Genomic DNA, 16,189 nt, shown 5'->3' on the forward strand with positions numbered 1-16,189 from the left:
GTAGTCTAAAACAAAAGCAATAACATGCTGAAATATAGCTTCAAAAAGCTAGAAAATCATGCTAACATATGGAGTTAACTAGGCTAGCAAACAAGACACAAGGAGGGGAGGCTAACCCCTTCAATTTTGGACTTCAAAACATATTTTTTGTCACTAAAAATACTCTGAAATTCAATAGTTAAAAGGCCAAAAAAGTTGGTTTGAAAGTGGGAAACAAAGGTGCAAAAGCTTTAAGAGCAAGGAATAAAGAAGGGTGAGACACCCCCCTAACCTTAAATGGCTTAAAACACCAATTTTAGCCCATTAAAACAAAGGGTTTTACAGCTCAAAAATAGCCCAAAAACAGTGGGAAAAGATAGAGAAACAAATGTATCAAAACAAGTTAATAGACTAGTGTTATACCTCTAGAAGAGAAGAGTGATTCTAGGCAACAAACCAAGCCAAAACCCACTTAAGAAGCTCCAAGATAGCTTCAAGCAATCTCAACTCCAAGACAAACCACTTTGGTTAAGAATTGATATGAAAAAGTATAGTGTATCTAAGCGACTAAGCATAAAATTTCAAGAGAGAGAGAGAGAGAGAGAGAGAGAGAGAATTTTGTTCCAAAATTTCTAACCCTCAAAAATAGGGGAGGATACACCATATATATAGAAAACATGAATTCTATACAAGGAGATCCAGCCCTCCACGTGTGGTTAGATGCAAGCATCTGTGCAAACAGCTGGCACAAGAATATCTGCAAAAAACACTGGTGGCCGCCCGACCATTAGTGATGGTCGGCAAGGATCAGTGATGGTCGACAAGGCATCATTGATGGCCAACAAGGCACATCAATGGTCGACAAACCAGAAGCTCTGACCGGTAGCCTTCATAGAAGGCCGACAGGCCACCAGAGACTACAAGAGGGAAAGACCAAGACATGGCTCAAAAATGAGACAAAATTGATGCAGGGTTTGAAAGGCTCAAACCTGTGGTGTTATGCCAAGGACTTCGAGCGCTTGTTGAGCAAACAGACTCATCATCAGATGTACCTACAAGAACATCCAAGTCTTGAAGGGCCGTCAAAAATGGGATTTTTACAGTTGCCCCTCTTTGACAAAACTCGGAGTCATGAAATGACGTAAGTGAATGTCAAAGCCTAGAAACGACCCATTTTGACAAGTCCGTAGGACTTGGACAAACAATCAAAACAAAAATAAACGGTTGCGCCCGCAGGTTGCCTACATATCCCTTTGCAAGGAATCAAAACAGCGTAGTTCTTGGACAAAATGCAAATGATATGCAAGATACAAGAACATAACTTATGATCATGCAATAAGGCTGCACAATGAAACATTTTAAATGCAAATGCTATGCAAAGAAAAGAAAATGCCACAGTTAAACAAACTGAAACCAGGCATAGCAATTCCAAACATAAAAAGAAAACCATGGGCCACGCACGAGAAACACAAGCCAAACTACATTTCATGCAGAAATGATGTAAGAAAATTATGCAAGCTTAACTACACAACACGCGAGAAAGGTGAAGGGTGAAGTAACCGTCGGGTACACCCAAGGTCTCAACCTAGGTTCTACCGCGTTGCAAGCGAAAATAGAAAGGATGGTGTGAACATTGGGCGCATCCGCATGTTTTTAACCAATGCAAACAATTCTAACACGTCTCACGTGAAAAAAGGAAGAGTGGTGCAAACACCGGGACACACCCGAATGTTTTTAACCGAAGGGGGTGGTGTGAACACCGGGACGCACTCGAATGTTTTTAACCGAAGAGGCAGTGTGAACACCGGGATGCACCTAAATGTTTTTAACTGAAGAGTGGTATAAACACCATGCGTACCCGAATGTTTTTAACCAAAGGGTGTTGTGAACACTGGGCGTACCCAAATGTTTTTAACCAAAGAGTGGTGTGAACACTGGGCGTACCTGAATGTTTTTAACTGAAGGGGTGGTGTAAACACCGGGCGTACCCAAATGTTTTTAACCGAAGGGTGGTGTGAACACCGGGCGTACCCGAATGTTTTTAACTGAAGGGTGGTGTGAACACCAAGCGTACCCGAATGTTTTTAACCGAAGAGTGGTGTGAACATCAGGCATACCCGAATGTTTTAACAGAAGGGTGGTGTGAACACCAGGCGTACCTGAATGTTTTCAACTGAAGGGTGGTGTGAACACCGGGCGTACCCGAATGTTTTTAACCGAAGGGTGGTGTGAACATGGGGCATACCCGAATGTTTTTAACGAAGGGTGGTGTGAACACCAGGTGTACCCGAATGTTTTTAACCGAATGGTGGGGTGAACACTGGGCATACCCGAATATTTTTAACCAAAGGATGGTGGCAACACCGGGCGTACCTGAATGTTTTTAACCGAGGGGGGTGTGAACACTGGGCGTACCCGAATGTTTTTAACTGAAGGGTGGTGTGAACACCAGGCGTACCCGGATGTTTTTAACCGAAGGGTGGTGCGGGCATACCCGAATGTTTTTAATCGAAGGGTGGTGCGGGCGTACCCGAATGTTTTTAACCGAAGGGTGGTGTGAACACCGGGCGTACCTGAATGCTTTTAACCGAAGGGTGGTGTGAACACCAAGCATACCCAAATGTTTTTAACTGAAGGGTAGTGTGAACACCGGGTGTACCCGAATGTTTTTAACCGAAGAGTGGCGTGAACACCGGGCGTACTTAAATGTTTTTAACTGAAGAGTAGTGTGAACACCGAGCGTACCCGAATGTTTTTAATCGAAGGGTGGTGTGAACACCAGGCGTACCCGAATGTTTTTAACAGAAAAAATCCTAACGCGTCTCACGCGGGAAGAGGAAGAGGTAAAAGGATGCGATTCGAATGGAACGAATGATTTAACCTGGAACTCCGTAGAATGAACCGTACATGCAATATCGTGCATGTGAAAGAAAGAGACTTAACAAATGCGATACAGTAAGAATGCATGTTCCATGCAAGATAAACAATCGAGATACAATGTTAATGGCATGTTTTATGCAAGGAACAAAAGCATAAGCATATTCTATGCATGATTCGTGACAGGAGCATATTCTATACGTAAAAGCAGATGTAGATTCCATGCATGAAGACGAATGCATATTCTATGCGTATGCATATTACATGGATGATTCAAGAGCGAACGCAAGACGCGCATGCAATTCCCGCGAGATGCACATATTACAACAACGTATGTGAAATACATATTCTATGCCACAAAGTGAAGTGCATGTTCTATGCAACAACGAATAAGAAATGCATGTTCTTTGCAAAATATCAAAGCATGATTTGATGAAAACAAACTCAAAGGCAACTTCCGATTCACCTCTCGGAAGAATTATAGTGTACTTAAAGGATACACTCCGTTCATGTTGACAAGTGATGAACATCGCGCACCGAAAACACTGTTTTAAGCTTCCGCAGAGACATTCTGAACCAAACAATGGACAATCCCTTCACCTCTTGGAAAACAAGGACACAAAACAGCATTAAGAACCCAATGAGAGCTACTGGCCACCTGCCGGCCATGAGGGAAGGCCACCGGCCAGGTGCCGACCATTGGTAGACCTTGTCGGCCATTGATGAGCCTTGCCGGCCATTGATGGCAGAGCAAGGGCAAAGTGGGCAATTCAGCTCGGGCCTTTAAGTATGAGCCACTATGGCTCATTTCCTCACTTCCCCTTGTCCGAAAATCATCTCCCTCTCTCTCTAAACCCTCATTCTCTCTACATTTTTACTTTCTACGCATTTTCCAACGCCCCACGCGAAGTTAATTCGCTAAACCCTCTTTGTTCTCTTCACTTTGAACCGATTGAAACATGATTTTGGTGCTCCTTTCCTCATTTCCACCATTCTAGGCTTGTTCCCCTCGAGTTTCTCTCGAGTTTGTGCATTTTTCCCGGCTTTGGCATTTTTCTCTATTTTCTTTATTTTCTCTCTCCTAGGGTTTTTCCAAGTTTACCCTTTTTCTTCATTTTTCTTCACTTTTTACCCATCTCGCATCTATTTTCAGATGGCAAACGAGGTTCCTCATGACGGGGGTCCTCCGGAGATTCCCTCAGTAGTTCCACTTGTGCCGGGGGTAGAGGAGTAGATAGCTGATCTTGAGGCCAACTTAGAGGCAGAGTTCAAGCCCGAGGCCGATCTATAGCTGTTACCACTGAGGGTACAGCCTTTCGACCCGGCGAGATATCGTCCACAAACACATATACTGCCCACTTCCGGAGGCATCAGACGCTTCACCGAGTTCGCCCGAGGTGCACTGGAGGACCTTTTGTTGAGGGAGCCAGAGTCTCACTTGTCAGCCATTACCATCGAGGTAAGAACTTTGTTTTTATGTATTTCTGCCTTTAGTTACTTATAATTTCTACACTGCCTTGTACTGGGATCCACCTGACTGTATTTCATACATTGCCTTCATCTGACAATTCACTACCTTTATCTGACTATTCACTGCCTTTATCTAACTGCATTTCATACATTGCCCTGTATCTAACTGCATCTCATGCACTGCCTTTATCTGATGCATTTTATGCACTACCTTACATCTAATGTGTTGTCTTCTGCCACAGGGCGAGTCTCGCGTCTTCAGAGGCTATGGTGATACGACCGCTAGAGACTAGTACGACGAGCTCCCAGCTAGAGTTCGAGACATCATCGACGAGGCAAGCTTCGGCCTCTTTTGCTCTGACTTGACTCGGGTCATCGTGAGTTGTCCCCTCTTAGGAGCACTGGTGGAGAGGTGGTAGGATACCACCAACTCCCTCCATTTTGCCACCGTAGGGGAGATGACGATGACTCCTTACGACTTTGCCATGATCACCGGCATAGACATATGGGGCAATCCGATCCTTATTGATAGAGATATGGAGGAGTGGAAGGTAGCCTGGTTCGAGTTGCTGGAGACATACCCATCCATATACCGAACGGGGATAATGAGATATACTTGGTTCACAGAGCGATTTAGAGGAACCGAGCCTGAGACGGTAGAGGAGACTGAGCAGTATGCCAGGGGCTTCCTGATGTTTATCTTCGGTACCACCTTGTTTTTGAACAGGTGGAATACCGTTGGCCTATATTTGTTGAGTGTCCTGGTGACCCTTCCACGGGTTTCTTTCTATGACTAGGGCAAAGCTGGCCTTACCACTCTGTATGGATATATGAGCTCTACCTCTCGTCTGCGGGGAGACCTGAGTAGAGGCTACTGGCATGCTTGAGAGGTACACATCTCAGTTCCCTCTTTGTACTTTATATTTTCTTTACTGTTTCTGCACAACTACTTCAACACATGCTTTCTGCTTCATATTTCTGTATCTGCTCAAAAATTGTTCATACACTGTACTTTCTATTTTGCATTTTCTGTATCTGCTCAAAAACTATACTTGATCACATACCATTGCATTTTCCCTGTAGCTATGGGTATACGCATACTTCCTGACTCTCGCCCCGGAGCTTGTAGTGGTGCTTTTGTTGACGGTACCCTATTCGCAGATATACAACGGTCTGCTTTGCCGTAGAACCTTCGAGCCTTTCACATTTTTCAGGTGGTACTTCGACACAGTAGATGCCCATGAGGTACTCCGAAACAAAGTCATTTCATTTTTGATTTGGAACTATTCATTAACAATTGACAATGACTAATAATTTGTACAACTTCTGTTTGCAGATCACATCGAAGTCATAGGCCTTGATGCCAAGGGGGTGCGGGACCAGTTTTCTAGCGCCTGGGCAGTCTCTCGTTATCATACTCTTCTTGAGGGTCCAGTCTTCGAAGCCTGGTTCTTGAGTGAGCACTTCTTGCGCCAGATTATGGGTGTACCGGACCCAGTTGTCCCGATGGCTCCACCAGAGTCCATGCGGTCCACAGAGAGCCTATCTGTTGAAGAGATCATCCATTTCATGGTAGGCCTCGACATTGACTTCTTTTGAGCAGAGGGTGATTATGCGGATTTCATCTTGACACACCTGATGCCACCCCTAATGGGTGTCTGTGGAGATGAGGATGCAGGGGCTCCTGCCGCGAGAGCGAGGCGCAGAGTGACCCGGGCGAGCAAGGCCTACGGCAAAGGGGCTTCCCGAGTAGGGTGGAGGGCTGATTGGCCAGAGCTCCCCACTACGCTGACTTACTAGCAACACACAGGGGAGGCCTACTAGATCCCAATTGAGCTCGCAGCCACTAGTCATGAGCTTGTCGAGATCCGAGGCCCGACTTTGGTATGAACCACACTTTAGCACTTGCACTCCATATTTCATTTCAATTATATCTACGGCATATACTAATCATTTAAATACATTTGCACGCATCGATCAAGTATATGGGAGGTGCCCTCGAGTTGATAACCTTGTTGATGGAAATGATACAGAGGAGAGAGACGCTACGCAACCTATATGGTGCTAAGGCAATTTCTTCAGTTTTCCATTCCAGGCATCAATTTTCCACTGACACACTGACACTGACATTGAAAATTCCCAAACTACATTGATACATTGCATCAATAGACCACATCTGACACACTACACTTGCATACTGTATTCACACACTGTATCTGACTTCTGCATATACTCATGCTACATACTATACTTGCATCTAATACACATGTTATAACTAATATGCAACAATTGTCTTTTCAAATCCCACCCATGCCAACGGCGCCAGCGGCAGCTGGAGCACCTGCACCAGCAGTGTCTCCTCCAGCAGCAGGGATGAGAGATAGACAGATTCCGACACGTGGCCGAGGTAGAGCCAAAGGCACCCGAGACGGGAAAGGCCCTTTAGAGCCCATTCTGAGTGATGATGATGCTAAGACGAGCAACTCTGAGAAGGCAGCGAGTCAGTATTCAGAGTCATCTGAGAGGGGAGATGATGATGCAGCTCGAGTTCTTAGAGCGAGGGCAATGCCGAGGCGAGCTCTGAGGCGAAGAGCGGAGATGGCTCCAGTTCAAACTTTGGTCCAGATTTAGACAGTGGCGCCAACGGAGACAGTGCCCCAGAGTCCTCTCCTCCGAGGAAGAGGACGAAGAGGGCTTCTCGGGCCTGAAGCAACCAGCGCTGATTTTTTTGTATTTTTGCTTACCTTCTTTTTTGTTTTTTAGTTTTAGCAGATTGTACAGCTTTAGACATATTTTATTTTCTTTAAAAACTTGTACTGCACTTTTGTAAAACAACCATGATCGGAATGGAAACCAGTTTTTCTTTGAAAAAGTGTTATACTTTGTATCATGAGCACTACATTGCACGAAAATGAGGTTGAACTCGATACTGAAAATTGAATACTTGTATTGGCACAACAGTCTTAATCAGGTAATGAACCGACCAACAACTGAAATAAAAACAATATATAACTCAATATACAACACAACAACAACTCGATAAACAAAAACAACACAAATACAACTTGATAAGCAAAACAAAAATGAATAGACCTTAACAAACATGCTAAAGCCCAAAAGGACTCAAAACAAGACTCTAAAACACACAAAAAACAGAACAAAACACATGCTTTCAGCATTTTCCAGCACCAAGGAGGACAGAAGGTTAAAGTGAGAGACTACCGACCATGAGTGGTGATTGCAGGCCATGTGAGGTGGCCTGCCGGCCACCAATGAGCCTTGCCGACCATCGATGTACAGAACCTCCAAATTGTTAACACTTGGCTTCCACTCACTGCCTTATCTGCTACAAAAGGTTGGACCTCGTAGTTTCCTCATTTTAGCAGCAAATTCTTCACAAATGAAGCCATTTTTTCACTGAAAAACTCTCAAATTGGATTGCGACTTTGGATGGCTCGGAAAAGGTGAATTTCTAGGGTTTTGGCATAAATGCACTTTTCCCGCTGAGCCGTTCTTCGCTTTGTTTTCCATTCCTTCATGTCGCGGCTAGATACTGGAACCCGAGTACACACATCTTTAGCTTCGAGGGACAAGAGATATGCCCGACAATAGAAAAATTTGAGGCACTAATGGAATCCCGGCGCGATGAGGAAATCATACCTCAACCCCGTTCGGGCCACATCCAAGCTTTGAGGAGGATGTGTGGGCTCACTCTACGTGAGGCTCGATCTTTGATTTACAACGGAGAGCTGCACATTCCCAGTTTGATTCATCAATTTTCTGAAATTGGCGACCGAGGTAATCTTCTTTGGTGAGGTTTTCGGCAACACGCCTTTTGTTTGTGCATGCAAGCACATTTCCTTCTTGCTCCTAGTTTCGGAGGGTCTAGCATTTGGCTAATTGAAGTGGCCCAAGGTTTGAAAAAGGGCAAGAGTTGCATTGGTTTGGCATTGGCCGAGACTTTGATGGACTTAGACACCTTCCATCGGCAAGAGACAAACAAATTCGCAGGGAATCCACTACTTCTTCAGGTAATGTTTCCCACCCTCTTTAATATGTGTTTCTCATATCTCTCTGCATTCATGCTCTGTTTTTCTCTCAAAGCCCTTTTCTCACTTTTTGCTCAAGATACATCTCTCTATTCTTTAATCTCTCATTTCTTTTATCCCTCCCCAGGTGTGGTTAATGGGCAAGCTAAAGGTGGTGGACTCTTGCCCCGCATACTAAGCTTAAGGGTACTTTTTTCGCCAGAAGCTAGTAGATTTCCCGAATGAAAGATAGTGGTGCCACTGGATGTGCAACAAATCTGCTGTTGACATTGCTTGGTGTTGCCCCTGGTTTTATCTGACCAAAATGAGCTACAGCATAACACGACAACCTAGCATTGAGGTGATTGGCCTTACACACTGTGTATTTTACTTTCTGTTCTGGTTTAAACATTAGTTTGGACATTATCAGACTTGCCTAGAGGAGGGGGAAGAGTACCGGGTTTTATTCCCCATCCGAGGTTCATATTTGGCTAGGTACCTCACTGCTTGGAGGACGAGAGAACTTCTGGCCCCTGCCCCTAGTTTTAACTGTGCACTTTCTGGCAAGTGCCTAACTTGGCTCAAACATGAGGCACAAACGGGGCCCACTTTAGCATCAGAGGCTTCCACAAGCATAAGTAAGGGACGTAAGAACACCTGACTCATCTATGCCCCTAGTTTATTGCTTTGATCTTACTTTTTCAAGTTTTAAGAATGTAATAAATACAACTTTGGTTTGTATCGAGAGTCGGAGAACTTTGTATTGAAATCAATGAAATTAAAGTTATGAGCACTAAAAGTTTTCCTTTTGGTTCAAAAGTGGTCTAAGTTGTAAAAGGTAAAATTTGAACAAAAATCAACTTTTATCAAAACTTTTCAAAACCATTTTCGATAAGGATCACCACTTAACACACACGAAATCTATCCTCAAGATGTACAACCCCGAATCCAAAGATAATAAATTGCCCCTTGACTGAATAACATTGCTTCAGTACTGTAACCGGTTCTTAGAGAGGATTACAACCGAACATTCAGATAAAGAACGAACAAAGATTACCTGATCAACACATGGACAGGAAAGTTGAATTGGAGGTGTTTACGGTCGAACTTCAAAATGAAATTGCCTGCATATCCCGAAGATGGGAATCAGGCCTTACGTAGTTTGAGTTTGGTTCAGGTTCACTCGAGTATTATAACTCTCCTTTTGCACTCTAACTTTTGCCAAGGCCACCCTTTAGGGTTTTCAACCTTGCGAGTTCATTTTTTCTTTATTTCCAAATTTTGTATACTCTAATTTTTGCCTAGGTCGCCCTTCTGGGTTTTTGGCCTAGCGAGCCTTTCCAGGATAATATTTCTTCAACTTGTCCATATTGATCAGTTGGGAAAATTCTAGGCCATCCAGGTTTATGAGAATAACAGCTCCACCCGACCAGATAGTTTTGATGATGTAAGAACCAGTCCAATTGGGTTTGAACTTGCCCCTAGGGTCATGGATGGGAGCTCGGTTGTCTTTCAGCACCAAATCCCCTTCTTTGAGATTCCGGGACTTAACCTTCTTGTTAAAAGCCCTGGCAATCGTACGTTGATAACCCTGAACATGGTACAGTGCTTTCAGCCTTCTCTCATCAAGTAACATCAGTTCTTCGAACCTGCTCTGTTTCCAGTTCGCCTCTGCTATTTGACACTCAGCCATAACTTGCAGTGACGACACTTCTATTTTGATTGGCAAAACAGCCTCCATACCGTAGACCGTAGACAAGAGAATACGGAGTTGCCCCAGTAGACGTCTGGATTGAAGTTCTATAGCCCCAGAGTGCAAATGACAATTTTTCTGGCCAGTCCCTGTAGGTCTCAACCATCTTTTGCAGAATATGTTTGATGTTCTTGTTGGCAGCCTCAACAGCTCCGTTGGTTTACGGCCAGTATGTAGATGACTTGTGGACAGTCACGTTGTATTTTTCTAACAAGTCGATCACCTCTTTCTTGAAATGGGAGCCATTATCTAAAATGATCTTGTTTGGGACTCCATAACGGCAAATGATGTTATTTCGGATGAACTTAGCCACATGTGCTGCTTTCAACACTGCATAAGACTGAGCTTCCACCCACTTTGTGAAGTAATCAATTGCCACCAGAATGTATTCATGCCCATTTGACCCTTTCGGTGTGACTGCGCCGATGACATCGATTCCCCAGACTAAGAAAGGCCATGGTAAAGTCATGTTGTACAGCTTCGATGGCAGGATGTTCATGCGATTAACATGAATTTGGCATTTGTGGCATCGCTGAACAAAACCGATACAATCCTCCTCCATAGTAGACAAGTAGTAACCTTGCCTAAGAATCTCCCGGACTAACATTACTCCGCTCATGTGCACTCCGCACTCTCCTCCATGGATGGCCTCCATTAGGCGCTTTGATTCCTCTGCGTCAACACACAACTTGTGCCTTCCCAGATGACCCCTCTTGTAGAGTTTACCTCCACAGATGATAAATTGAATGGCCATCCGCCGTATTGCCCTCTTATCTTTGGCATTTGCCCCTGGTGGATAAACCTCATTTTCCAAGAAGTTCCAGATATCATAGAACCAAGGGTTTTGATCTTGCACTTCATCTATTGTGGTGATAGTCTCGTAGGCCAGTGTATATCTTTGCTCAATAATGATCGGACGCATCCGAACTCTAAGTGGGATGTCTATCATGGATGATAGAGTTGATAAGCCGTCAGTGAACCTGTTGTTCTCTCTTAGTAGATGTGTGAAGGTTAGCTTTTCAAACCTAGGAATCAAAACATCCAGGGTCTGGTGATAGATCTTCATCTTTTCCTCTTTGACCTTCCTGTCTCCTTTTGCTTGAAACACAACTAGATTCGAGTCCCCGATGATGTCCAACCTTTTTGCCCCTAGTTCCAAGGTGGCTTCCAAACCAGCAATACACGCCTCATACTCTGCCTCATTATTGGATACTTTGAACCAGAGTTTGAAGGCTAAGGGTATATGGGAATTGTCGGGTGCTATCAGCAACACACCTATCCCATAACCGTACTGATTAGACACTTCGTCGAAGTACATTGACCAAATCTCTTCCTCGACTTGCAGAATAGCTTCATCTGGGAACAGGTATTCTACCGCTTCATCCTCTTCCACTGGATGATCTTCCAAGAACTCTGCTACTGCTCTCCCCTTGACAGACTTGCAAGTAACATGCTTCAGATCAAATTTAGAGAAAAGAAGTAACCAACGAGCTAGCCTACCTGTAAGCACTGGTTTCTCAAAGAGATATTTGATAGGATCTAATCTCGAAACCAGAATTACGGAATGAGTTAACAAGTAGTGCCTCAACTTCCTAGTAACCCATACTAAGGCTAAGCAAGCTTTTTCCAGTGGGGTGTAACAGGTCTCATAATCCAACATTTTCTTACTCAAATAATAGATAGCTTTCTCCACCCTATCCTCAAATTCTTGAGCAAGCATAAATCCCATTGTTGTGGCCGTTACTGACTGATACAAAATCAAAGGCTTCCCCAGCTCTAGCGGCGACAACACAAGTGAATTCTTAAGGTACTGCTTGATCTACTCAAAAGTGAATTGACATCGATTATCCCTTTGAAACTTCTTTCCTTTCTTGAGAAGACCAAATAGTGGTTCACAAGTCAAGGTTAATTTAGAAATAAACCGTCTTATGAATTGCACTTTACCCAAAAAGCCTCGCACCTCATTTTCAGTCCTTGGTGGTGACATTTCTAAGATGGCCTTGATTTTGGAAGGATCTACCTCGATACCCCTCTGTGTAATCAAGAAACCCAACATTTTCCCCGCTGTTACGCCGAAAGTACACTTCTGTGGATTCAACCTCAATCTGTATTCTCTGATCCATTGAAAGAATTTCTCCAAGGCGGTGTAGTGACCCTCTCTTTCTTTGGATTTGACAATCATGTCGTCCACGTACACCTCGACCTCTTTGTGGATCTGTGGGAGCCGGATTTTATTAGATCCATAAGGACGGATGAGCATGTCTGGTCCGAAACATAACCTGTGTTCGGCATATACCCCAGCCAGTTAAGGAACCGAATAAAATAACCAGTATCCCAGCCAATAGAACTGATGCCGAGTAGAGGTATATGTGACAGAACAAGGATGGGCCCAGCCCAAAGGCCCAAAGAAAATATTATAAACATGGGATCATCCATCAGAGAGTGGCATGTGAGAATTGTTGCGCTTAATTTAAAATATAAGTAATCTTGAGTGCTGAGACTGACTTGTCCGTCGGAGTGCTAATTTCGGCACCCCCAACGGGAGTGTTTATTCCTTTTCAGGTGACTATCAGCGGATCACTAGCGTCCCCCAGGATCAGAAGAGTATTTCCAAACCACTTCTCCACAATTGGCGCCGTCTGTGGGAATACTCAAGCATATCCATGGCCGGCGTGACGGAGGACCCTTCAATAGTCACTGATGAAACCACGCAGAGAGATGACATCACTCCACCAAACAGGCTTGGACCGGACACCATCCCCGTAAGACGCGCTCTAAACTTTGCCTCACCCTCGACTCCAGAGCATGAAGCAATGCAAGCGATCATGGAACAGACAAAGCAAAACGAACAAAGGTTGAAGAACATAATCGCAGAAAATGAATGTGTTCGTGAAGATTTGGCCTTGGAAGTGGCGAAGTCCAAACAAGCTGTACGCCTAAATCCAGAACGATCTCTGAAGGCAGGTGGTCGACGACCTCGAGCCCGACAAGACGACACTGATAGCGACTCCGACTCGTTATCCCCGGAGCCCAGGAAGAAGGGGCGACCTAAAACTACCAGTTCTTCTGAAGAAAGTCCCCGTATAAGGCACAAGCGAAGAAGGAACAGTTCGGATGAAGATCAACACGACCCATTTGTACGACGGATTGCAAAGGCAGTACTACCCAAGAAATTCAAAGCACCGTCATTCACCTTGTACGACGGCAAATCAGACCCCACCAACCACATCTACCACTACAAGCAAGCCATGACATTGCATGCAGATGACGAGGCCCTCATATGCCAAATATTTCCCAGCAGTTTGGGACCATTGGCTGTCAGGTGGTATTATAAACTTTAGCCGGCTTCGATCAAAACCTTCCACCAATTACAGAAATCCTTCAGGGCCAGATTCATCACTAACGAGGTCCAGCCGAAACAAGCCGACTCTCTCTGGGCAATGCAAATCCTGCCAAGAGAAACACTAAGAGCATATTCAGCGCGATATTGGGAATGATTTAATCTTGTTAATGACGCTTGCAACGACTCCATGGCCATCACCGCCTTCAAAATGGGATTACATCCAGATAGTGCCCTCCTCAGTTCCTTGACTAGAAGACCCCCCAAAACGGTCTGGGGGTTGATGAAGAAAGTAAAGGAATACTGCAAAGTGGAAGATGACGCCTTGCGGGTTAAAGCCGGACACATGGCCAACAAAACGGCCCCACCTGAAACTGCTTAGCCAATAAGTTCCGTACCAGCTCAGAGCCCCGAACCACGACAACGGGCTAAACGAGATAAGAAACGGGATTCTCGCTGATCAAGCGATCAATGCTCACACCGAGCAAACGCACAACTGTAAGTTGATAGTAGGCGCACAAAGCGCGCCGACAAGAAATATACGGAGCTATCAAAGCCAATCAGCTCGGTTATGTCCAAAATCCAACATCTTCCGTTCTTCAAATGGCCGTCCAAAATGGTGGGACCTCTCGACACGAAAAGGTGGGATAGGCGGTGTGACTATCACAAAGATCCCGGCCATGATACGGATAGTTTCCATGCTTTGAAAGACCACCTTGAGGAATTGGTGCAAGATGGTCGGCTCCAGCAACATGTCCGAAAAAGCGCAATCAAACAGTTGCTCTTCGGCAGGATTCACCTCCGCTCGGCGTCATTCATATGATATACAGCCTTCCAATGCCTTTTACCGTACACGCAATTTAGTCAGCCCCCCAGAAGCAACGCGCGCCGACGAAACGGCCCCTCGAAGCTGTGAGTATTATCTTCGACGATTCCGATCTTATCGGCATCACACTCCCCCATATTGATCCATTGGTCATTGAACTACACGTAAATCGATTTACCGTTGAATGCGTCCTCATAGACTAGGGGAGCACTTCGAAGGTTATGTATTACGAGACCTTCATCAAACTCGGCTTCAACAAATCAGACCTATCTCTGGCTCCTCATCCATTATTTGGCTTCAACGCAAATCCAGAGTACCCGTTAGAGAAAATCACACTTCCCGTTCGAGCGGGCTCCCAAACAGTGGATGTGGAATTCGTGGTCGTCAAGTTCCCTTCGCCGTATAATCTCATCATGGGGCGAACTTGGTTGCATACTAATCAGGCCGTCCCAAGCACCTATCATCAGCTGCTACGCTTTCCAACCGAACACGGCATTGGGCAAATCTGTGGTTCCCAGCAATCCACACAAGCATGTTATCTCCTTTCTGGAAAAACACCAATGGAGTCGCAGGTCAACTCCATTGAAGCCACGGAAGCCCTAGGCGATACCAGCAGCAGCTTGCCAAGTCGCATAATCAACGCGTTCAGCTGCATCGCTACACCGAGAGAGTTGATCCTGAAGGAATTTCCGGATGACAAGAAACCAGTTGATAGAAAATTAGGTCCTAACTGAGGCAGCCATTATCGGATAGATTCCATATCGGCTCAGAAATATATCAGGAAGGAGTCTGCCACGAACTTGGAACCCGACGCACTTGCGAAAATTATGTCATTAAACCCGACTTATGGGGAATGATCCTAGTTCTAAATGATTCGCCATGTACACATTCCACTTTTGAAATGCAAGGATTCTTGTTGAAAAGTTGTAATCCCACCCACTGTGAAATATAATTAAAAAGTGCTGCGACGGAAAAAAGCCTTCGGATTCGGAGTGCCCTTCGTGGATATCATGATTGGCCGACCAAAGTCTCCAGATTCGGAGCCCTATCGGCGCATGACGTCTTTGGGCCGAAAAAGCCTCCGGATTCGGAGCACCCATCGTGGATATCACGATTGGCCGACTAAAGTCTCCGAATTCGGAACCCCATCAGCGCATGACGTCTTTGGGCCAAAAAAGCCTCCAGATTTGGAGCGCCGTTCGTGGATATCACGATTGGCCAAAAAGTCTCCGGATGCGGAGCGCCCTTCATGGATATCACGATTGGCCGACTAAAGTGTCCAGATTCGGAGCCCCATCGGCGCATGACGTCTTTACGCTGAAAAAGCCTTCGGATTCGGAGCCCCCTTCGCGGATATCACGACTGTCTGACTAAAGTCTCCGGATTTGGAGCCCCATCGGCGCATGACGTCTTTTGGCCAAAAAAATCTCCGGATTCGGAGCGCCCTTCGTGGATATCACGATTGGCCAACTAAAGTCTCCGGATTCAGAGCCCCATCGGCACATGACATCTTTGGCCGATAAAGCCTCCAAATTTGGCTGACCAAATAGTGTCCCGCCAGGCGACGCTCAAGGGCCGTATGAAAAAATGCTTAATTAAAGTAGGGATATGCAAGTTAACCCGGCACAACCACATGAACAAAACAAAACGTGCCAACATTCGAGCATTACAACGAGATAAGATGCTTAATCGAAATAAGATGCTTAATTAAGAACAAGATATATAAACTTTTAAAATAACACATTTTATTTGATTAAACAGTAATTACAAAAACACAATCCGTGTTCGAGCATTACAATATCTATCTTCATACGGCGTCGCCTTCATCCTCACCCTTCTCAAACTTCGAAGGAGAAAAAGGGGAAGTGGTCGCGTTGGTACAGCGGCAGCACTGAATCAGCGCCCGTTGTTCGAAG

Source organism: Camellia sinensis, chromosome 4 (genome assembly GCF_055761805.1).
Source record: "Camellia sinensis isolate YWXY chromosome 4, ASM5576180v1, whole genome shotgun sequence".
NCBI classification, from domain to species: Eukaryota; Viridiplantae; Streptophyta; class Magnoliopsida; order Ericales; family Theaceae; genus Camellia; species Camellia sinensis.